Source organism: Pantherophis guttatus, chromosome 1 (genome assembly GCF_059756535.1).
Source record: "Pantherophis guttatus breed Tessera chromosome 1, ASM5975653v1, whole genome shotgun sequence".
NCBI lineage: Eukaryota > Metazoa > Chordata > Lepidosauria > Squamata > Colubridae > Pantherophis > Pantherophis guttatus.
Genome location: NC_142063.1, coordinates 261,224,018 through 261,243,248, shown reverse-complemented (window position 1 = coordinate 261,243,248; position 19,231 = coordinate 261,224,018). Strand labels below are relative to the sequence as shown.

The following is a 19,231-nucleotide window of genomic DNA, read 5'->3' as shown; positions in this document are numbered from 1 at the left end:
TGGGGAGGGGAACTAGAAAGAAAGAGTTATTTGATAGTGGAACCAGTTATCTAGAAAGGGCTGGCCTTCCCTTCTAACCTCTGAATATATTCAACCAGAGGCTAGACCAATATTTGACAGGAATGCTTTCATTGGGATTTTCATACCAAGTAATGAGTTTGAGTCATGGTTTACATGATCCTTTTCATCTCTGTGAGTCTGTTAATCGTAAACTAATCAAATGGACAGGGCGTGTTCAGTGTACTCAGATATAAAAATTAATCAAGTTGAAAGGTAATCAAGTTTTGCATCTGGTATAAATGCAGTGTATAGCACCATCCTTGCCCTCTGCTTTCGAATCTTATTTTTGATATGTTCTTGGCCATTTTTGTCTATTGACAGGAAAATGAATTGAATGGAGAACTGATACAGCAGGGTAAGTTAAGGTAAAGAAACACAAAAATAGTGTTTTGTTATTGGATTCACTTATTAAAGTGATACTGTGACTTTCATTTTAATATCAATGTCTGATTCAAGTTGCTTAAGGTGGGAAATTTAATCAGTAGCTTTTCATTATATTTTGAATATTTGCCACTATTTAGGATTTCATATTTCTAATTTAATTTTGAAATTTAAATCTTTTCTTCTGCAGTTATATTATGTGTTTGTAATAGCAGTAAGATCAAATTAAAGAAACAGAAGCAGTGTTTTATATAATACTAGCTGGATACCTGTGCTTTACTATGAAACTATGTGATGGGGCTTGATAAATTGACACTTTGAAAATTAATGAGTAGTTACGATTGGCCTCTCCTCTCCCATTCTCTCTCTCAGGCTAGCCCCACAGAAGCCTCTCCTCTCTATCCCCTTCTCTCTCTCAGGCTTGCCCCATAGATCCTCTCCTATCCCCTTCTCTTCCTCAGGCTGCCCCACAGAAGCCTCTTCTCTCCTATCCCCTCAGGCTGGCCCATAGATCCTCTCCTATACTCTTCTCTCCCTCAGGCTTGGTCCCATACATCCTCTCCTCTCCCCTTCTCTCCCTCAGGCTAGCCCCACAGAAGCCTCTCCTTTCCCCTTCTCTCCCTCAGCCTTGCCCCACAGAAACCTCTCCTATCCTAGCCCCTTCTCTCCCTTAGGCTTTCTAGCCCCTTCTCTCCATGAGGCTTGCCCCACAGAAGCTTGTCCATGCTATCTCATTCTCTCCAGAGTTATTTTCAAGTTGAGAGGGGGAGTAGAATTAATTAGCATCAGAGCTTGTTATAATAATATAGGAAATACTAATGCTCTGATTGTCATTTCAAAAAATCCTTTCTTAGTGAGCACCTAGAACCCAAGAGGAACATATGTGGCAAATTTCAAGTATGTAGGCTTTACGGTTCTGGAGATTTCGTGATCAATGTGTGACTGGTTTTTGCTTTTATATATATAGATAGTTATATCAATATACCTTAGGAAGTATATTGTCTTCAAAATCCTAGCGGTATGAAAGAGAGCAATTTGATTGAACAATCAGGCAAAATACTGAAAATGTTTGTCCTTACCAATTCTACTACATTATACAATATTAAGTACTTGTGAACATCTGTGTGATTTGAATTTCAGTATGAACACAGATCAATCTGTTTTTAATGGCACTGTTAGAATGTGTTTGCTTATTTCAATGACGAATGTATTAACTGTAAGTAATGAGATCCTCACCTGAAGTACTGCATCTAATATTTAATTGCTATATTTAGAGCTGACCTCTCTAATTATGTTTTGAGAACTTCAGACACCATAGAAAAATGAAATCTGCATCAGATAGATCCAAAAATGGATTATGTGTTATATTCAATTCAATCATAAAATGTGAAGGCTGTATAGCATACATATGAGGGAAAGGCTTGGTTCTATATGGGTGTGCATAATTTCTATCTGTGATGCCTATTGGAGAAAAATATCCCATCAAAATATTGTTCCTCATGCTTTAGCCATTATGCTATATTTTTGTCTTAATTTAGTTTTCTTCTATTATATTACTTTATGCATTGATTATGTGCCTTCAAATGGTTTTCTAGTTTCTAGTGATAACATAGTTAGATCTTCTCCATGACATTCTGTCCTTTGTTTGTTATTTCAAGTGTCCCAACAGTGCCTTCATCACCAATGTAACTGAGTCCATCCATTTTGCTGTTGGTGGCCCTCTTTTCTTTTCTACTCCTTTCCCAGTATTAGAGCTTTTTCGAGAGAGCTGGATTTTCACATAATAAGTTTGAGGTAAGATAATTTGAGCCTGGTTGTTTGTGCCTCCAGTGAGAACTCTGAGTGGATTTGCTATGGAGATTCTCAGTCATCCAGGTCATGGTTGTCCCAAAGGTGCTTTTTCAAGAGGCAATTGGACTTTCTGGTTTTTCTTTGAAGATGTTTCACTTCTCATCCAAAAAGCTTCTTCATCTCTGAGAGAAGCTTCTTGGATGAGAAGTGAAATGTCTTCAAAGAAAAACCGGAAAGTCCAGTTGCCTCTTGAAAAAGCACCTTTGGATCTGGGTAGATTTATTTGATGATAAATTGGTTTGTTTTCTTGGCTGTTCCCAGTATTCTCAGGAGTCTTTGCCAATACCAAGGTTCAAAGTCATCAATACTTTTCCTATCCTTCTTTAAAGTCCAACATGCATACAGTGTCAATATCATGCATGATCCTGATATTTGTAGATATAGACAGTTCATGGCATTTAGTATAACAATAGCATTTAGGCTTATATACCACACAGAGCACTTTATAGAATTATCTGAGTGGTTTACAATGTAGAAGCATTATTTGCATGTTGCCCCCAACAATCTGGGCCCTCATTTTACCTACCTTGGAAGGATGGAAGGCTGAATCAACCTTGAGTCTCATCAGGATCAAACTCCAGACTGTGGGCAGAGTTTACTTGCAATACAGCACTTTAATCAATGCTCAATCAAGTCTTTTAAATATCTTTTCCAAGATACTGTTCTTGTTTTGCCATTGAGATGTAGAGTTACTTTATCCAATTGAGTGATTATGATATCATTCTTCAGATTTGCTGGAATAGTTTGGTTAAAACCTTCTTCTGTTCCTTGCTATATTTCAGTGGGCATTCCATCAATTACTGTACTTTCTGACTTCATAAGGAGAGAGTGCCCATCTAATTTCATCTTCTAGTACTAGAGGTTCTGTAAGTCAGGAATATTGTCTAAGGTATCTTGGATGTTGATATCTCTACTGCATGGTGTTTCAGTATACTCCTTCCATCTTCCTTTGATTTTCTTTTAATCAATTACTATCTGTCCATTGTCATCCTATAGCATACAATGCAAAGTTGGAGCTTCTGTCTGAGTTGAGAGATATTTGGAATAGAAGCCTGTAATTTCATTATTATTATTATTATTATTATTATTATTATTATTATTATTTATTTATTTATTTATTTATTTTCTTTTATTACAAACATTCCGTTTTACATTAAACAGTGTGTCATCTGGGTATAAAACTCTTTGTGTCTTAACAATTAAACTTACCACCATATTCATTTCTTACATTCATTCTTATATTAATACTAAATAATAATAATACTGATAAAATAACACAAACCTAACATTTCTTTTCTTTGCTTATCTATTTTTACAATACACTGCTTTCATATTTATTCTCTAACGATTGATAAAATAACTCCCATATATTATAATAATCTGATTCTTTCTTTTCTTGAATTGCAAGTGTTAATCTGTTCATTTCTGCATGTTCTAATATTTTCTTAATCACTTTTTCATCTATAGGGATCTCTTCGCTTTTCCAATTTTGTGAAAATACAATTCTAGCTGTGGTTATTACATGAATAACCAAATATACAGATTCTTTACTATAAATTCCTGGTAAAATCCCCAACAAGAACAATTCCGGTTTTAAATCAATATGTTGTTGCATCATTTTCTCCAGCCACATACAAATTTTTGCCCCATAATTTCTTTTTAAAGTAGTTATTTATTTCTACAAATATCAGGGTTCCCCATGATGCTACTACTAATTTAAGGCAAATTATTTCCTTTCTTAGCACATGTGAAAGATCATGTATCTCTTAACCATATTTCGAAGAGGCAGTTTATAGATTTAAGCATGTATACACTGGTAATTGGTGTGCAAACATACACTAGCATCCAGGAAAGGCAAAGGAGAATTTGCTCAATCCATCCTGGGCTGCAGCTCATATTTGGATTACCTCAATTCTATTGGGGAATATATTCATCACTACCACATTAAAGTAAACCTGGAACTATAAAGCAAAATCCTTCCCAGGAATTAGAAAAACATAGTAAAAATGATCAACATAATCATGCAAGATTATGCATGATTATGTTAATGCACTTTGTGCAGTTCAAGATGTTTATTTATGTATTTACGTATCATATTTAGAGATTGTCTATCTTGCTCATAAAAGAAGCCTCATTTGCTGGGTCTCCATTTGCAGTGGAAATTATCACCTTTATTATTTTTACAAATAACTCAAGATGGTGAACATATCCAATACACCTTCCTCCTTCTATTTTTCCCATAACAACAATCCTGTGCGGTGGATTGAGATACAGTTATGTGAGATATGTGTGAGAGAGCCTCTGCCCCAAAGTCACCCAGCTGGCTTTCATGGCTAAGATGGGAGTAGAACTCATGATGTCCTAGTTTCTAGTCTGGTGCCTTAATCACTAGACCAAACTGACTTGCAAATGAATGCAATGAAAGTGGTGCAAAGTTTTTCTGGATTAGAGCATGAGGTTTCCTCATTCCACCTTCATTCAACAGGGCAAGTTGTTGCTTCCTTTCTTGCAACAAAATATCTACTTATGATGGACAGGATTAAGCCCAATTATCATTACTTATATCCTGAATCACACATAGTTTTCTACCACGCCATTGTGTCCAATGTCTCTACTGGTACTTCCAGAAGCTCTGCCCCGTCTGATTTTTTTTTTTTTTGCTTTAATTTATATGCTGCCCTTCTCCGGAGATTCAGGGTGGCTTACAATGCGTTAAGCAATAGCCTTCATACTTTTGTATATTTATACAAAGTCAGCTTATTGCCCCCACAATCTGGGTCCTCATTTCACCTACCTTTGAAAGGATGGAAGGCTGAGTCAACCTTGAGCCTGGTGAGATTTGAACTTGCAGTAATTGCAAGCAGCAGTTGTTAATCACAGTGCTTTAGTCCACTGTACCACAGGCTCTTGATTTTATTTATTCTTTTTCAAATTTTCTCCCATTTACCAGGAATGAAATCCAACAGGTTCTGACAGGTTCTGGAGAACCGATAGCAGAAATTTTGAGTAGTTCAGAGAACTGGCAAATATCACCTCTGGCTGCTCCCAGAGTGAGGTGGGAATGGAGATTTTGCAATATCCTTCCCCCAGGAGTGGGGAGAGAATGCGGATTTTGCAGTATCCTTCCCTTGGAGTGTGGTGGAAATGGATATTTTGCAGTATCCTTCCCCTACCACGCCCACCAAGCCATGCCCACAGAACCGGTAGTAAAAAAAATTGGATTTCACCACTGCCATTTACCTAACTGATTGAAAGTTGACAGGATTGTTTAATGGATAGTATGCTTCCATCTTGATTCAGCCTCCTGAAACAAATAAATGGACGTATTTGGTAAACTGGAATATGACATGTTTTAAAATAAAATCCATGTATTTTTTACACTACATCTGTTGTAGTGAAATGTTTAAGAACAGCACATTGCTTATTATATTTAATTGAGGATGTGCTTCAAAAAGAGGCAAGAAATCTGCATTTTAAAATGTTGCTTGTAGCAGCTGTACTTTGCCAACGAAGGTTTTAATTTAATTGATGAGAATTTGTTTTAATACATTGTCACCAGTGCCTGGCATTTTAGCATAACATATTACAAGAAATGTAGCGCATGATATGTATTAAGCAAATGTGGTGTTAAATTTTTAGGCAGTTGGGAGTTTGCTGAATGGATCAAACAATTAACAAGATGCATTTAGTGATTGGTGAAAAGCATCCTAAAGAGAAGTTGTTTGAAAGAAACATAATTTGCCCCTCTCCCTTTGTGGATATGCCTAGATTTATGGGATAAGGTGTTTGAGTTCAACCTATTACTTATTCTACTAAAGTCAATTGTGTTGTATCTTGATACCTGGGTCACCAATACATGTAGCAGTAGAATTGCACATTCTACATTTGATGTTAGCTTCCTACAAATGAGAAAAACTAAGTTGGTTTTTTAAAAAGTGTTTCTGTTTTCTTTCTACTAAATCTTTGCAAAAACTGTTACAAAATAGAATGTGAAAGGTTGTCTAAATTGGATAAGATGTTTCTTAATAGCAATGAATTACTTCTTTCCTAAATTTAGATTATTGTAACACCCACCCACTCCATTATGCTGTCCTTTGAAAACTAGGATTTTTCTAACTCCATATAAGTCATCATATATTATAGGGATTTGTAATAAAGAATATGACTGTCATTCAAAACTACTAAACTGCTAAAAATTAGAGTGTCTCTGTGCCAACAAAACCTTCTAGACTTGAGAATGGGGAAATGAAGTACAATATACATAGATATCGTGACTCTACAAAAGATATTTATTATAAATGATTGCTAAGCATTTAGAGTTCAGGATCTAGATAGCATCCTGGACAATTTTAGGAAGTGCTTGAAAATTCTTGACATTTACCAATTAGCTGACTAATGAATCATCAGACATATTTTGTATAAATGCTGATGGGTTTAGATAAATAGCCATCTTCACCTGTAAATGGCAGAAATGAAGGAGGAATTGGATCATTGGGCAAATACACTCAATACTTTTTGAAATGCATCACTAAAGGTCAGCATGGACTTATAAAATCACACTACTAAGAACTGTCAACAATGACTTAGGTTCTAGAATTTGCTGATAATTACATTTTCAGAATCTTCAAGGTCAATTAAAGGTCTTCTGTGTTTCTTATTCCTATGATCAAGTGGTTCACCCTCACAAAATCAAAGAACATCTAATATGTAGTGGGGTAATCCACCAGGGCCAGGGGTGGGATTCTACTGGTTCGGACCGGTTTGGGAAAACCGGTAGCTCCGACAATCAAGTTGGGAGCGAACCGGTTTGCTCTGTTGATCATCTGGGCCCATCCGCCTGCCCCTGCGCTTTACTTACCTTTATTTCCTTTGTTTGAAGCCCAGCTGATCGGCGCGGCAGAGTGGACTGCCATGCCTCAGCTGTTTTACTCACCAGGGCTGCAGTAGAAAGTAAGTTTTAGAGCTGAATTCAAATGCACTGTGTGCGGGTGGGGCACGCGTGTGGTATATGCATGCTTAGCGAACCGGTTGTTACACTGGTTGAATCCCACCACTGACCAGGGCTCTTAGGAATAGAGCATTAAGAGCATTAATATATTCTTCCTTTGTTATTAGCAAGGAAGACTGTATCATTTCTTATTGGTGCTTGGGCTTCCCAGTTCCCTTTGATCTGAGGTGCAATTCTTACTCCATTTGCAGCAGAGATACACTTACAGGTGGGATCCAGGGAGTGTTGTATCATCACTGAATTTCACCCTCTTTGAACATTGCAATGTCACACACACATATGAAGGGCACAGAGTTTGCATCATGGGCTGTAAAGCACCGTGAAGCGGTATATAAGTCTAACTGCTACTGCTATCATGATGCTGTTTTGTGACCTTTTGATCAAAGCATGAGATCTTGCCGATTCTTGCAAATGAAGTGGAGGAACATGTATTCCCAGTAACACTATATTGTTATGACCAATCCCCTTTAGAACAAAGTATTTATTGTAGCTTGTTTTTAATGAACAGTTAATCTCTAGAAAAGACCTAATCCTGATGGAGATGAACATGTCTAAAATTAGACACACTATAGCCCCTCTTTTAACCTTCTTATGCAATCTTTGTCACCCAACATGGAAAGAGAAGGGTTTGTGTGTATGTCTGTCTCTCTCTCTCTCTCTCCCTCCCCCCCCCACCTCTCTCTGTGTATGTTAGTCTAAGAGATAATGACTAGCTCAAAGTCACCCAGAGGCTTCCTTGATCTCATTCCAACACTATAGCCACTCTAACACACTGGCTCATGCATTCACACATTCACACAGGACACACATATCTATATATGAATAGATATATATATATATGATTGAAAATGGGGTTTTTAGACTCTCCTGGGGCAAATATCGTGATGATTTTTTTGCTCTGCAAAAATTCCATCTCATTACTAAAATCACATCCTATTTTTTATTTGAGTCATTTCTTCAGTTATTCACAGGAGTATTTTAAACTTCACTTGGAGGTTATATTTTCAGAATACTGATGGAAAATTCATGTCTTGAACACTGTACAAATGATTTGCCTTTTGCTGCTTGACCACAATATTATTCAGGGCACTAAGTGTAGATCATTTTGGATGAGACCTATTCATTTTAATATAAAGTCTTGTTAATATCCCTGCAAAGCAATTCTTGAAAATGATCATGATCATCATAATTTCTCAGGAAGATCAGATACAAAGAATGAGGTAAGGCTATAATATTATTGTTCATTCTGCATTCTAAAGCTTGAATTTTGAATGATAAATCTTCAGGTAGCAAGGTAGCCAACACTTTTGAGATTCTTTCAGAAATATTTGCATCCAGCTTATGCATTATATGTTTTCTTCAAGCTTGACTTAATATTACCAATGAGCATTAATATATTTTTTTTCAACCAATGTAGCTCCTTTAAAATGCACTGACACTTTACACACTCACTTACCTCCTGGAGGAGTAGATTTCACTCTTCACTCAAAAAATTCAGCCAGTAAAGTCCTTATGCTTATGAAAGGGCAGAGAGTTGTAAAATGCAGATATCCTCAGCCTTCACGTAAGCACACCAAGGAAGGTCACCTATACGGTAAGTTGTGCGCTAGACATATTAAAACATCAAGCCTCAAAAGATTCAATCTTTGCTTTTTGTCATCTGATGTCCACTAGGTGGCAGCCACGCTCCTTCAGCTCTTCAGTGCTGTTTCCCCTGGTGTGGGAAGTAATTAGGTCAATGAAGGTAAAGTAGGACTGAGTGATAAATAAAATAGGCTCTTTCTCCTCAAACATGCATCTGTTTAATTTCCTTTCTTTTTAGGTTTTGTTACAAAAGTAGATTAAACTTTTAGAAGCAGAGGATTTTCCTCCTCCTCCCTGAGCCAAGAACCTTAACCTTGCTAAGGAAATATATGGAAAGGAAGAGCAGCGAGCAAGAAAAGGGCAGCAACATCTCACTTTAAGGTCCTCAATATCCAGTTCAAAAGAACCTCATGGAGAGGAAAGGCTATGAGCTGATGTTTTCCCTACTAGGTGTGTGCTTTTACCAGGTACTATAACAACAGGCATATGCCTCTCACACACATACTGTATATGCATACATATGGATAGCCAGGATCAATTTAATTATGAACATAGAATAATCTTTATCCAAGAAGATTAACAAGGGGACCAATATGCCTGAACTCCACAAAGTCAGAATATTTTCTGGACAAACCAGGTAAAAGGAACAGGATTATTATTATTATTTTTTTTGCTATTTCTCCACATTTTAGGGCAGGGGTGTCAAACTTGTGACGACATGTTGTCGTCACGTGATATATCCCCTTCGCTAAACAGGGGGTGGGCGTGGCCAGCGTGTGATGCATCCGGCTTGCAGGCCGTGAGTTTGACACCCCTGCCTTAGGGGGAGAGGAAAAATGAATTTGCTACATTAATCACGGTTTTTTAAGCCTAATTCTACTAGCTAAGTCAACATATTGACAGAAGATTGCATCATTTCTGATTAGAAAAAGCTCTTCCATAAACTTCTTCCCACATGATGCATCGAGGAACACAGAGGAATTATTGAGTCTGTCATTTGCACCTCTATAACTCTGATTTGGCCCAGCAACCAAACAGGGCAGACACAGACTCTTAACGGATAGTTAGGACTGCAGAAAAAACAACTGCAACCAGCCTGCCTTCCCTTGAGGACCTGTATACTGCACGAGCCAGAAAGATGGCTGTGAAATTATCTACAGACCCTTCACATCCTGGACATAAACTGTTTTAACTTCTTCCTTCAGGACGACACTATAGGGTACTGCATTCCAAAACAACTAGACACAAAGATAGCTCCCCCCCACATGACATCACTCTGCTAAACACCTAATTCCCACAGCACTGTCTTATGCCTAAAGATATTTACCCATATAGTAGGGCTGTATTGTTATTATCCTTCTCATCTTCCTCATCGCATCTTTCCTATACCTTTTTTCTTACTGGTATCTTATGATTTATCACTTGTTGTTTGTATCTTATGATTTATGATTTATGACTTATCACTTAGTTGTTTGTATGTACAATGAGAGCTTACAGTATGCACAGGAGACAAATTCGTTGTGTGTCCAATCAGATGTGGCTGATATTCCAAAGAATATTCCCATTCCAATATTCCAGGGTAATTGTGTCAGATATTTATTGCTATTGCCCATAGTGTCAATCCTGATTCTAATGTTTACAGGGACAAGTTCTTATAATATTTTTAGAAATGGTTTTGCCAGCTCTCTTTTTCAAGGGCTGAGACAAAGGGACTGGCTCTTTGTGCCTAAGGCAAGATTAGAACTCATTGTCTCCTGGCATTGCCTTTAACCACTTATATCAAACTGGCACTTGTGACAGATATTTATTTGAGTGAAATTTAGAGGCATGGGACTTGAACTTTATGGTTCAAGTAGATTATGGTTATGGTAGATCTTCCTGCCCTTTGAATTACCATAACATCCTTGTCCCAAGATTCTTACCTATCTCATGGAGAGAGTGACAATGATATTGACCAAATTTTAAGGCTAAACATGATATATAATCCAAATAATCCCCACTACATACATACATACATACATACATACATACATACATACATACCAATGGTGGGTTGTCCCCGGTTTGGACTGGTTCACAAGAACCAGTAGTAAAACCGGTGGGAGGCCCTGCCCACTTCCCTGGATGTCATCATCGGTGATCTGAGCATGCGCAGAAGCAAGCCATGTACGCGATCCTGTTGCGAACCGGTAGTAAAGGTAAGTAGAACCCACCCCTAATACATACATACACACACACACACACACACACACACACACACACACACACACATTGTATGATCTGGTAGGAAGTCCAGAAACAATCACATGTACCTCTGAACAGAAACAAACCGGTATCTTATCTCAATATGTGTTTTGAAGGTTTGTGCACTCATTAAATACTTGATTTAGCTGCCTATACAAAACACGAACATTTTAAAGGATTGTTTGGGAGCTGGTAAGCCACAAGATATATTTACTGAGCTACCTTCATCTTAGACAGAGAATTTGTAAAGTTGACTGGAAAAATGTACATTACCTGAAAGAGGAAGACTTCTCAAATTATATGCTGGGTCAACAACATTAGGAAACAAAAGATAATTAACACTAGGGTACACCATCAATACCTTTCTCAAAAGGTCAGAGCAGGAGCAAGCCTTGTATCCAAATTAAGTAAACGTATCCAACCAACCTCCATTTTACCTCTTCGTAAAGTCTTCCAGGCTAAACTTGTTCCGATCATGCTCTATGGTGCTGAAATTTGGGGTCTTACAGAGGCCCCCATATTGGAGAGAACTCAAAATAATTTGTTAAGGAGGATGCTCGGGGTAAACAATTCTACTTCAGCTGCAGCCGTCAGAGCTGAATTGGGACATTTCTCACTGTACACCTATACAATCACTAGGGCGGTAGCCTACTGGCTAAAAATGACTCAGATGGAAGCCAGCAGACTCCCCAAAATCTGCCTAGAGGAACAGCAGATTTCAAATCCTCAAAGGTATTCCTGGCTAACCTGGCTGTCAGAAATATTGAACCGATATGGCGTAGGGTTCCCGTTGTGTGACACACTGAAGCAAGTTAAACAACGGATTAAAGATATACATGGGCAAATGGACATGGCAACTCTTTCAACTAATCACTTCCTTAAACTGCTGACAGCAGTTAAAACAACTTTCACCCTGGAAAAGTATTTACATTTAGAAATGCCATCAGTGGAGAGACAGTATTCGGCCGTTACCGGAAAATCCCATATGACAAAAGAACATGTATATGTGGGGTAAACGTCGTGGAGGACATGGCGCATATAATATTCGAATGTAGGCTGTATGAGGAAGTAAGAAAACAATATCTGTCCCCAATTATAAATAAATTTCCCCACTGGAATATAAGGCATAAATTAGCATTTCTGTTGAAGGCTGACTCTCCTCCCTTGGTAAGGGCTATCTTAAAAGGATGACAGCAATACGAGCCAGTTATATCGAAAAGAATTTCATTGATTGTAAGAAAGATGAGCTGAGTTAGAGAGGAGCTATCTTATTTGGGTTATCTAGTCTTGGCAACTTAGCTATTGAAATCTGATATTGTAAAATTTTAATGTCATATATCATATATTTTTAGATTGTTATTTCTGTAACTGTTTTGCCTTTTTCCCTTTTTCTTTTCTGTTTTGTTTGAAAAGGCCTTCGGGCTATTCAATAAACAAATACAACTGATTAAAGAATACACTAGGGTATGATAACAACTCTCTGATCGAAATCGTCAGAATGATTTTGAGATGAAATTAGTGAGGGATACAAAGAGAAAACAATTGTTGGTTTTAAGTGAGGTGTTATGGCTAATTAGACAGGTCTGTGAGTGGCTACACAAGCAGAGACAACACGGCAGAGGAACTGCCAGCCAGGAGATAATTCTGATTGATAGAAATTTCTCTAGAGTAAGGAGAAATTGGGAGATCATCCAGCAGTGGTCCAGAAAAAGTGGTCCTTGAAAGGAGACCACAGGTATTTAATTTCTTGTGGCTATTGAGGGTCAAGCACCTTGTGGGCCTATGGATGTGTCCTTAGTTGCTGGGTAGCCATCATGGACATTTGACTGGCAAAAGCCTCACCTTCTTAAACACTTTACAATTTAATTACTTTACAACTCAAGAGAGATATTCCAAAAAGCAGTGAAGATCAGGAGCTCTTGGTGTGTGTCTTCTTTTTGAAATTAAGAAAAGAAAAAAGAGAGGCTATTTTAAAGGTTTTTGACTTAAAAGCAGAAATAACTTAATAAAATTATGATCTAAGAAAGTTTCAAGCAGACAAAGGAGACAGTGATTTAAAAGAAATATTTTTTCTGATGAAAGTATCTTTGAAAATAGTAAAATTAATTAGAATATATATATGTGTGTGTGTGTGAATCTCAAAGAAAAAAAATGACCAAAACTTGTGGTATTAACTACCCTCACTTCAGAGAAATGCGTGTTTAGATTATGACAATAAAATTAGATTTCTGAATAGTCTATATGACTATGCAGATCATGAAATTAATGGGAATTAACATCACATTGGATTTTACTCTTAGGGGTGCTTTAATCTAAGATGCATGAGCTCTCGGGAACCTTAGAAATTAATTTAATTTGCAAGTAAGTGTAAGAAATGCAACACAGTCCCCCATCCCTTAGGAACTGGAAATGTTAGAGGCATTTGTATTTTTATTCATTAATTCAATTTCTATATATTTGGAGAATTTAATATATTTTTTTTTACTAAGAAAAGAGTTAAAAAGTGTAAAACATTTATTTGTTTTTTTCAAAGGTTTTTTGAAAAAGTCCCTTGCCAAAGGTGCCCAACAAACTTCATAGTCCTGAGTAAAAGAAGTTGTTAGTCTTAAAAATTGGTTCCAATTAAAGAAAGGAAACCGGTACTTCTTGCAATGAAGTGATAAAAAAAATGAAGTCCTCCAAGAATCTATACTGCAATGGATACTTTTAAATTGCTAATAATGATCTTGAGGAAAGCAGTGAAGGGATTAATTTTCTGCCAACACTAAATTATTTAATGATATCAAATGAAGAACACTCGGTGAACAACTCTCAAAGGATCTCCAGTTTGGTGAAGGAAAAAAAAAGCTTTTTTGGGGGCTACTTCAGTCTCATTCAAGCTGATGAAAGATATAGACCTTCTGCAATGTATTTAAAGGTGAAGAGAATATTGGAAACATTTTCAAGGACATATTTCAGTGCTCACACTTCCGTTCACTTAAAATGACCTCTTTCAGTGAGAGCACTTATCATTTATGCATTGGCAGATCATGATTGTAAAATTCAGGTTTTGTGTTGGGACAGCTATTCTTTAATTAGCTACAAAAGAAGCCTGGAGGCATTCTTCCTGTCCATTTCTGCTTGACTTCTGTTTTAAAAAAAACTGAAGTGAAGAGATAATGAACATTTTCATAGTATTCTTCACAAAACTGGGGTCCTTGCTAGAGCTACCTGTTCTGGGCAGCAGAAATCCAGAGGTGGCAATAATTAGCAATAACAAGACTTAGGCCAGCATTTCTCAACCTTGACATCTTTAAGATGTGTAAATTTCAACTCATAGGAAGTTGGCTGCAGAATTCTGGGAGTTGAAGTCCACCCTTTCTTAAAGCTGCCAAGGTTGAAAAACACTGTTTTAGAGCTGTGGCCTCCTACGTATCAATCCGAGGGAAGTTCTCACAAGGTAAATGTTTGCATTGGTTTTTCTGATTGGAAGGGATGAACAGAAGCTTCAGAATTATAGAAAGATAGCTAATAGAATAGAAAAGAAAAGAAAAGGCCTCTATTACCTTTGGAAAATTTGGAGAAACTGTAAGTCAGGTGTCAGTGGCAGCATCACCAGTGGTGAAATGCTACCGGTTCGCACAGGTTTGGGTGAACCAGTAGTGATAAAAGCTACCGGTTCGGGCGAATCAGTAATAAAAAAAAAGCTACTGGTTCATCTGAACTGGTATTTCCAATGATCAGCTGTGCGGCATGATTTAGATTCACTAGAAAGCAGGAAATCTAAATTGCACGGCACAGCTGTTCCCCCCTCGCTGTTCTATTTACCTTATTTAAGCCTCCTTTTTCTATGTGAAGCACATATTTGGTGCACACTGTGCATGCATGCATGCAGCACGTATTTGGCACGCACTGCGCATGCGTGGCAGCAAACCAGTGGCAATCCATGGAGGATTTCACCACTGAGCACCACTCATTAGAACAAATGTGCTATAAAATGTAGCTCAATGCAAACAAGGCAAAAGTGCCCATTGAGGCAAAAAAATGTAAGTTTGTTTATGAAGTATCCAATACTGGACTGATACTTCAACAAAAGTGTCCGTTGATACGTCGTCAACAAACTTCGATTGTTTTGCCTCAATGGGCACTTTTGTTGAACTGTCAGTCCAGTATCTCACTTTCCTTGACACAGTCATGAGTAGATTATTCAGGGAGGAGCAATTTTATCCCCAAACAACCTCGGGTTTATTTTGGGTTAAAAGTGCTTCTGCTGGATAGTTGTGTCATGTGAAGTACCACATCTTGTCATCACCTACTCAGTCAACCCAGGAAAGTAGTTGAGATTATAGAACAGCTGGAAAATTTTTAATGGAAGGTTTCATGATACTTGCTGTGTGCCTCTCTGTGTGTGTGTTTTTAACCACCCAGAGTCATTTGTGTGTGACCGCATAAATCATATAAACAAACAAATGGCTTCTAGAATTAGTTAATTTAAACAGTAGGTTTTGACTCAGTGTGATCATTTACTGTTGTAACTATTGATGAAAAGACCTGACAAGTTAAGTGACTGGGAAAGCACATTGTATGAGGAATGCTGGTGGGGCATTGGGGAACAATAGGTAGGAATAGATTATTCATCAAATGGTTGGCTCAGCTGTCCTATACAGGTGGTCCTTGATTTATGACCACAGTTCAGCCTGGAATTTCCATTGTAAGTTGTTGTGTTTGTAAGTTGAGTCAGACTTGATTTTTTTTGACAATTTTTACAATGGTCATTAAGCAAATCACCATAGTTGTTAAATTGACCCATCTTTCCCAGTAGGTAGTTTTTGATTTTGGTTTTGCTAGAAATTGGCAAAAAAGATTGTACATTTTAATCACATAATTAAACAGGATGCTGCAACTGGTTGTACATGTGAGCCAGTTTCCATGTGCCCAATTTGAGATCACGTGACCACATTGGTGATGCGACAGTCATAAGGACAAATGCAGGTTTTAAGTCACTTTTTTTCCCAATACTATTGTAACTTTGGACCATTATTAAATGAACGGTCATATATTAAGGACTCTTGTAAGATATATTTACAACAGCTTAGCTCAGAAAAAAAAGTGAGAAGTGGGACATGATAGGCATGCCATCCTGGAGCCAAGATGTTAATGGAGCTCTGAAACTGGCATGATAGCTTGTGATATATGGATACTGAAACCTTTATAACAGCCTCAACATGGTTCCCTCCCCTTTCTTTTTAACTGATCTTGATAACATCTTTGTTTGCCCCTTAAAATTTCTCTTATTACATGGGCAGCCATTTTTGTTGTGTTAGTTGTGAAGTCATGTCTGACCCATCGTGACCCCATGGGCAATGTTCCTCCAAGCCTTCGTGTCCTCTACCCTCCTCTGTGGTCCATTTAAGTTCACACTGACTGCTTCAGTGACTCCATCCAGCGACCTTGTTCTCTGTCGTCCCTTTCTTCTTTTGCCCTCAATCTTTCCCAGCATTAGGCTCTTCTCCAGTGAGTCCTTCCTTCTCATTAGGTGGCCAAAGTATTTGAGTTTCATCTTCAGGACCTGGCCTTCTAAAGAGACGTCAGGGTTGATCTGCAGAATAAATAAATAAGTATGTATGATATTATCCATGCTGTGAAGAAAAAAAACACCAAACAAACCAGTAAACAGAATGGGAAAAAAATGGAGAATGGGATAAATGCTGAGAGTTGGGACATTCAGGACAGAGAAAAAGACGTATTCACAAAGGGCACACTCAGGCTTCGAAATCAGGCATTACAATGTGTTAATTTGTGTTGCTTTCAAAGTAGATTAAACACATTTATAGAAAATAAAGCAGCAATGACCATACCCTTAATAGCTATTATTATCTTGCAGCATCAGAAGGGAGAATGCTTCTGAATCTCATTGCTGGGATACACAAATGAGACAAAGCTATTTGAGTCACTGTACTACTGTGGACATCGGCCTCCGATTTAGCATAATGCTGTGTTAGATACACTTTAGAAGTTGACTGCTTTTATGTTCCTATGAATACTCTGCTACTGTAGATGTCAAAACTGGCACATATGTTCTAATAATGTTTAGTCTATGACGAGTAATTTAAGGATTTTTAAAAAAAGATCCATACAAATCAACTATAGCAGGAGGCATTTCAGAATGTTATTGTTTTCACTGATGATTTTGTTGTGCTCCATAATGATTTGATGGAAGCATTTCAAGCCAGCATGAGTTTTTCACCTGCATGTCTCAGTAGTATTCCAACTGCAGTAATAGCTGATATGATTTCAATCCAGGGGTGAAATCCAGCAGGTTCTGACAGGTTCTGGAGAACTGGTAGTGGAAATTTTGAGTAGTTCGGAGAACCGGTAGCGGAAATTTTGAGTAATTTGGAGAACCAGAAAATACCACCAGAGTGGGGTGGGAATGGATATTTTGCAATATTCTTCCTCCAATATTGGGGAGGGAATGGAGATTTTACAGTATCCTTCCCCTGGAGTGGGGTGGGAATGGAGATTTTGCAGTATCCTTCCTCTGCCACGCCCACCAAGCCACGCCACAGAACACCCCCTCAATGAGGGGGTTAGAGTCCATACTGACGAGGGCGATATCATCAGTACTGTAAGTGGGAAGGGCAGATATGGTGGGAGCAGGGGGCCATATCCGGTTATGGGGGTGTGCACCCGCTGTCTCCGGCCCCCAAAGCTCCTCTTGTTCTCCGGGTTGTGCAGATCCTCAGGGCCCGGGCCTTCAGCTGATGTTGTGCAATGCCAGGTCCGTAGTAAATAAAGCCCCCCTCATTTGTGATCTTGTTCAAGAGGGGGGAGGGGACCTGGCGGGTATTACAGAGACCTGGTTGGGCCAAGAGGAGGGGGGTTCCCCTTGTTGAAATGTGCCCACCAGGTTTCTGAGCATTCCATCAGCCAAGGTCACAGGGGAGGAGCGGGGGAGTAGCAGTTGTTATAAAGGATGGTCTTGGTCCGAAGGAGGCCACTGTGCCTCAGATAGCTGGATGTGAGTCCCTCTTTGTGAAGTGGGGTCATGGGGTGCAGATGGGCTTGCTGATCACATACCTAGCTCCCTGCCACGTGGCGGCGGTCCTGCCTGAACTGCTCAACATGATAGCCGGGGTGGCGGTTGATACCCCCAGACTTATGGTTATGGGGGATTTCAACCTGCCATCCATCGGTGAAACGTCTGAGGTGGCTTGGGAGTTCATGGCTTCCATGACGGCCATGGATCTGACCCAGTTAGTTCATGGCCCTACTCACATGGGGGGACACACTCTGGACTTGGTTTTCATCTCTGGCCAGTGGCTGAATGGTTTAAATATAGGGGATATAGTGATTAAACCCTTGTCATGGTCAGACCATTAGCTCCTTCAACTTGACCTTCAAACTGCTACACCCCGCCGCAGGGAGGCGGAACCTACCAGGTGGTTCCGCCCCAGGAGACTGATGGATCCTGATAGGTTCCGGACGGAGCTTGGACCATTCCCTGAGGTTCTGACTCACGACCTGGCTGAAGACCTGGTGGCCGCCTGGGATAGGGCAGCTGCTGGAGCTTTGGACCATGTCGTGCCTTTGCGGCCTCTGACCTGGCGCCGATCTCACTTAGCCCCCTGGTTCTCCGAGGAGCTGAGGGAGATGACGCGCCGGAAAAGACACCTGGAGAGCAGTTGGAGGGCTAGCCTTTCCGAATTCGACCGAACACTGGTAAGGTCTCATATTAAGACCTACCTAGCGGCGATAAAAACAGCAAAGTTTAATTATTTTTCCGTTCTTATCACGTCTCAGATAACCGCCCAGCCGCCCTATTTAGGGTGACCCACTCCCTGCTCCATCCGGGAGCGTGGGAGGACCCCTTGGAGGGCAGGACTGAGGATTTTGTGCAGTATCTGCATGACAAAGTCATTCAAATTCGGGAAGGCTTGGACTCTGACTGGGTAGATGCAGGCGGGGTGATGGAGACAGGTCTTGAGAGTGTTATCTGGGAGGAGTTTGACCCAGTGACCCCTGAAGATGTGGACAGGACTCTGGGTAGACTTAGCACGGCCCATGCAGCCACGCGGTTGGTTATGGGAGCAACATGGTACTCCCATGTAACACCTCTCCTGT

The 19,231-nt window shown here is 39.1% G+C and overlaps 1 pseudogene; it reads left to right on the top strand.

Annotated features, from left to right (window-relative positions):
- Nucleotides 1–18,004: 18,004 nt before the first annotated feature.
- LOC148116834 (uncharacterized) lies at nucleotides 18,005–18,940 on the top strand (annotated as a pseudogene).
- Nucleotides 18,941–19,231: the final 291 nt, after the last annotated feature.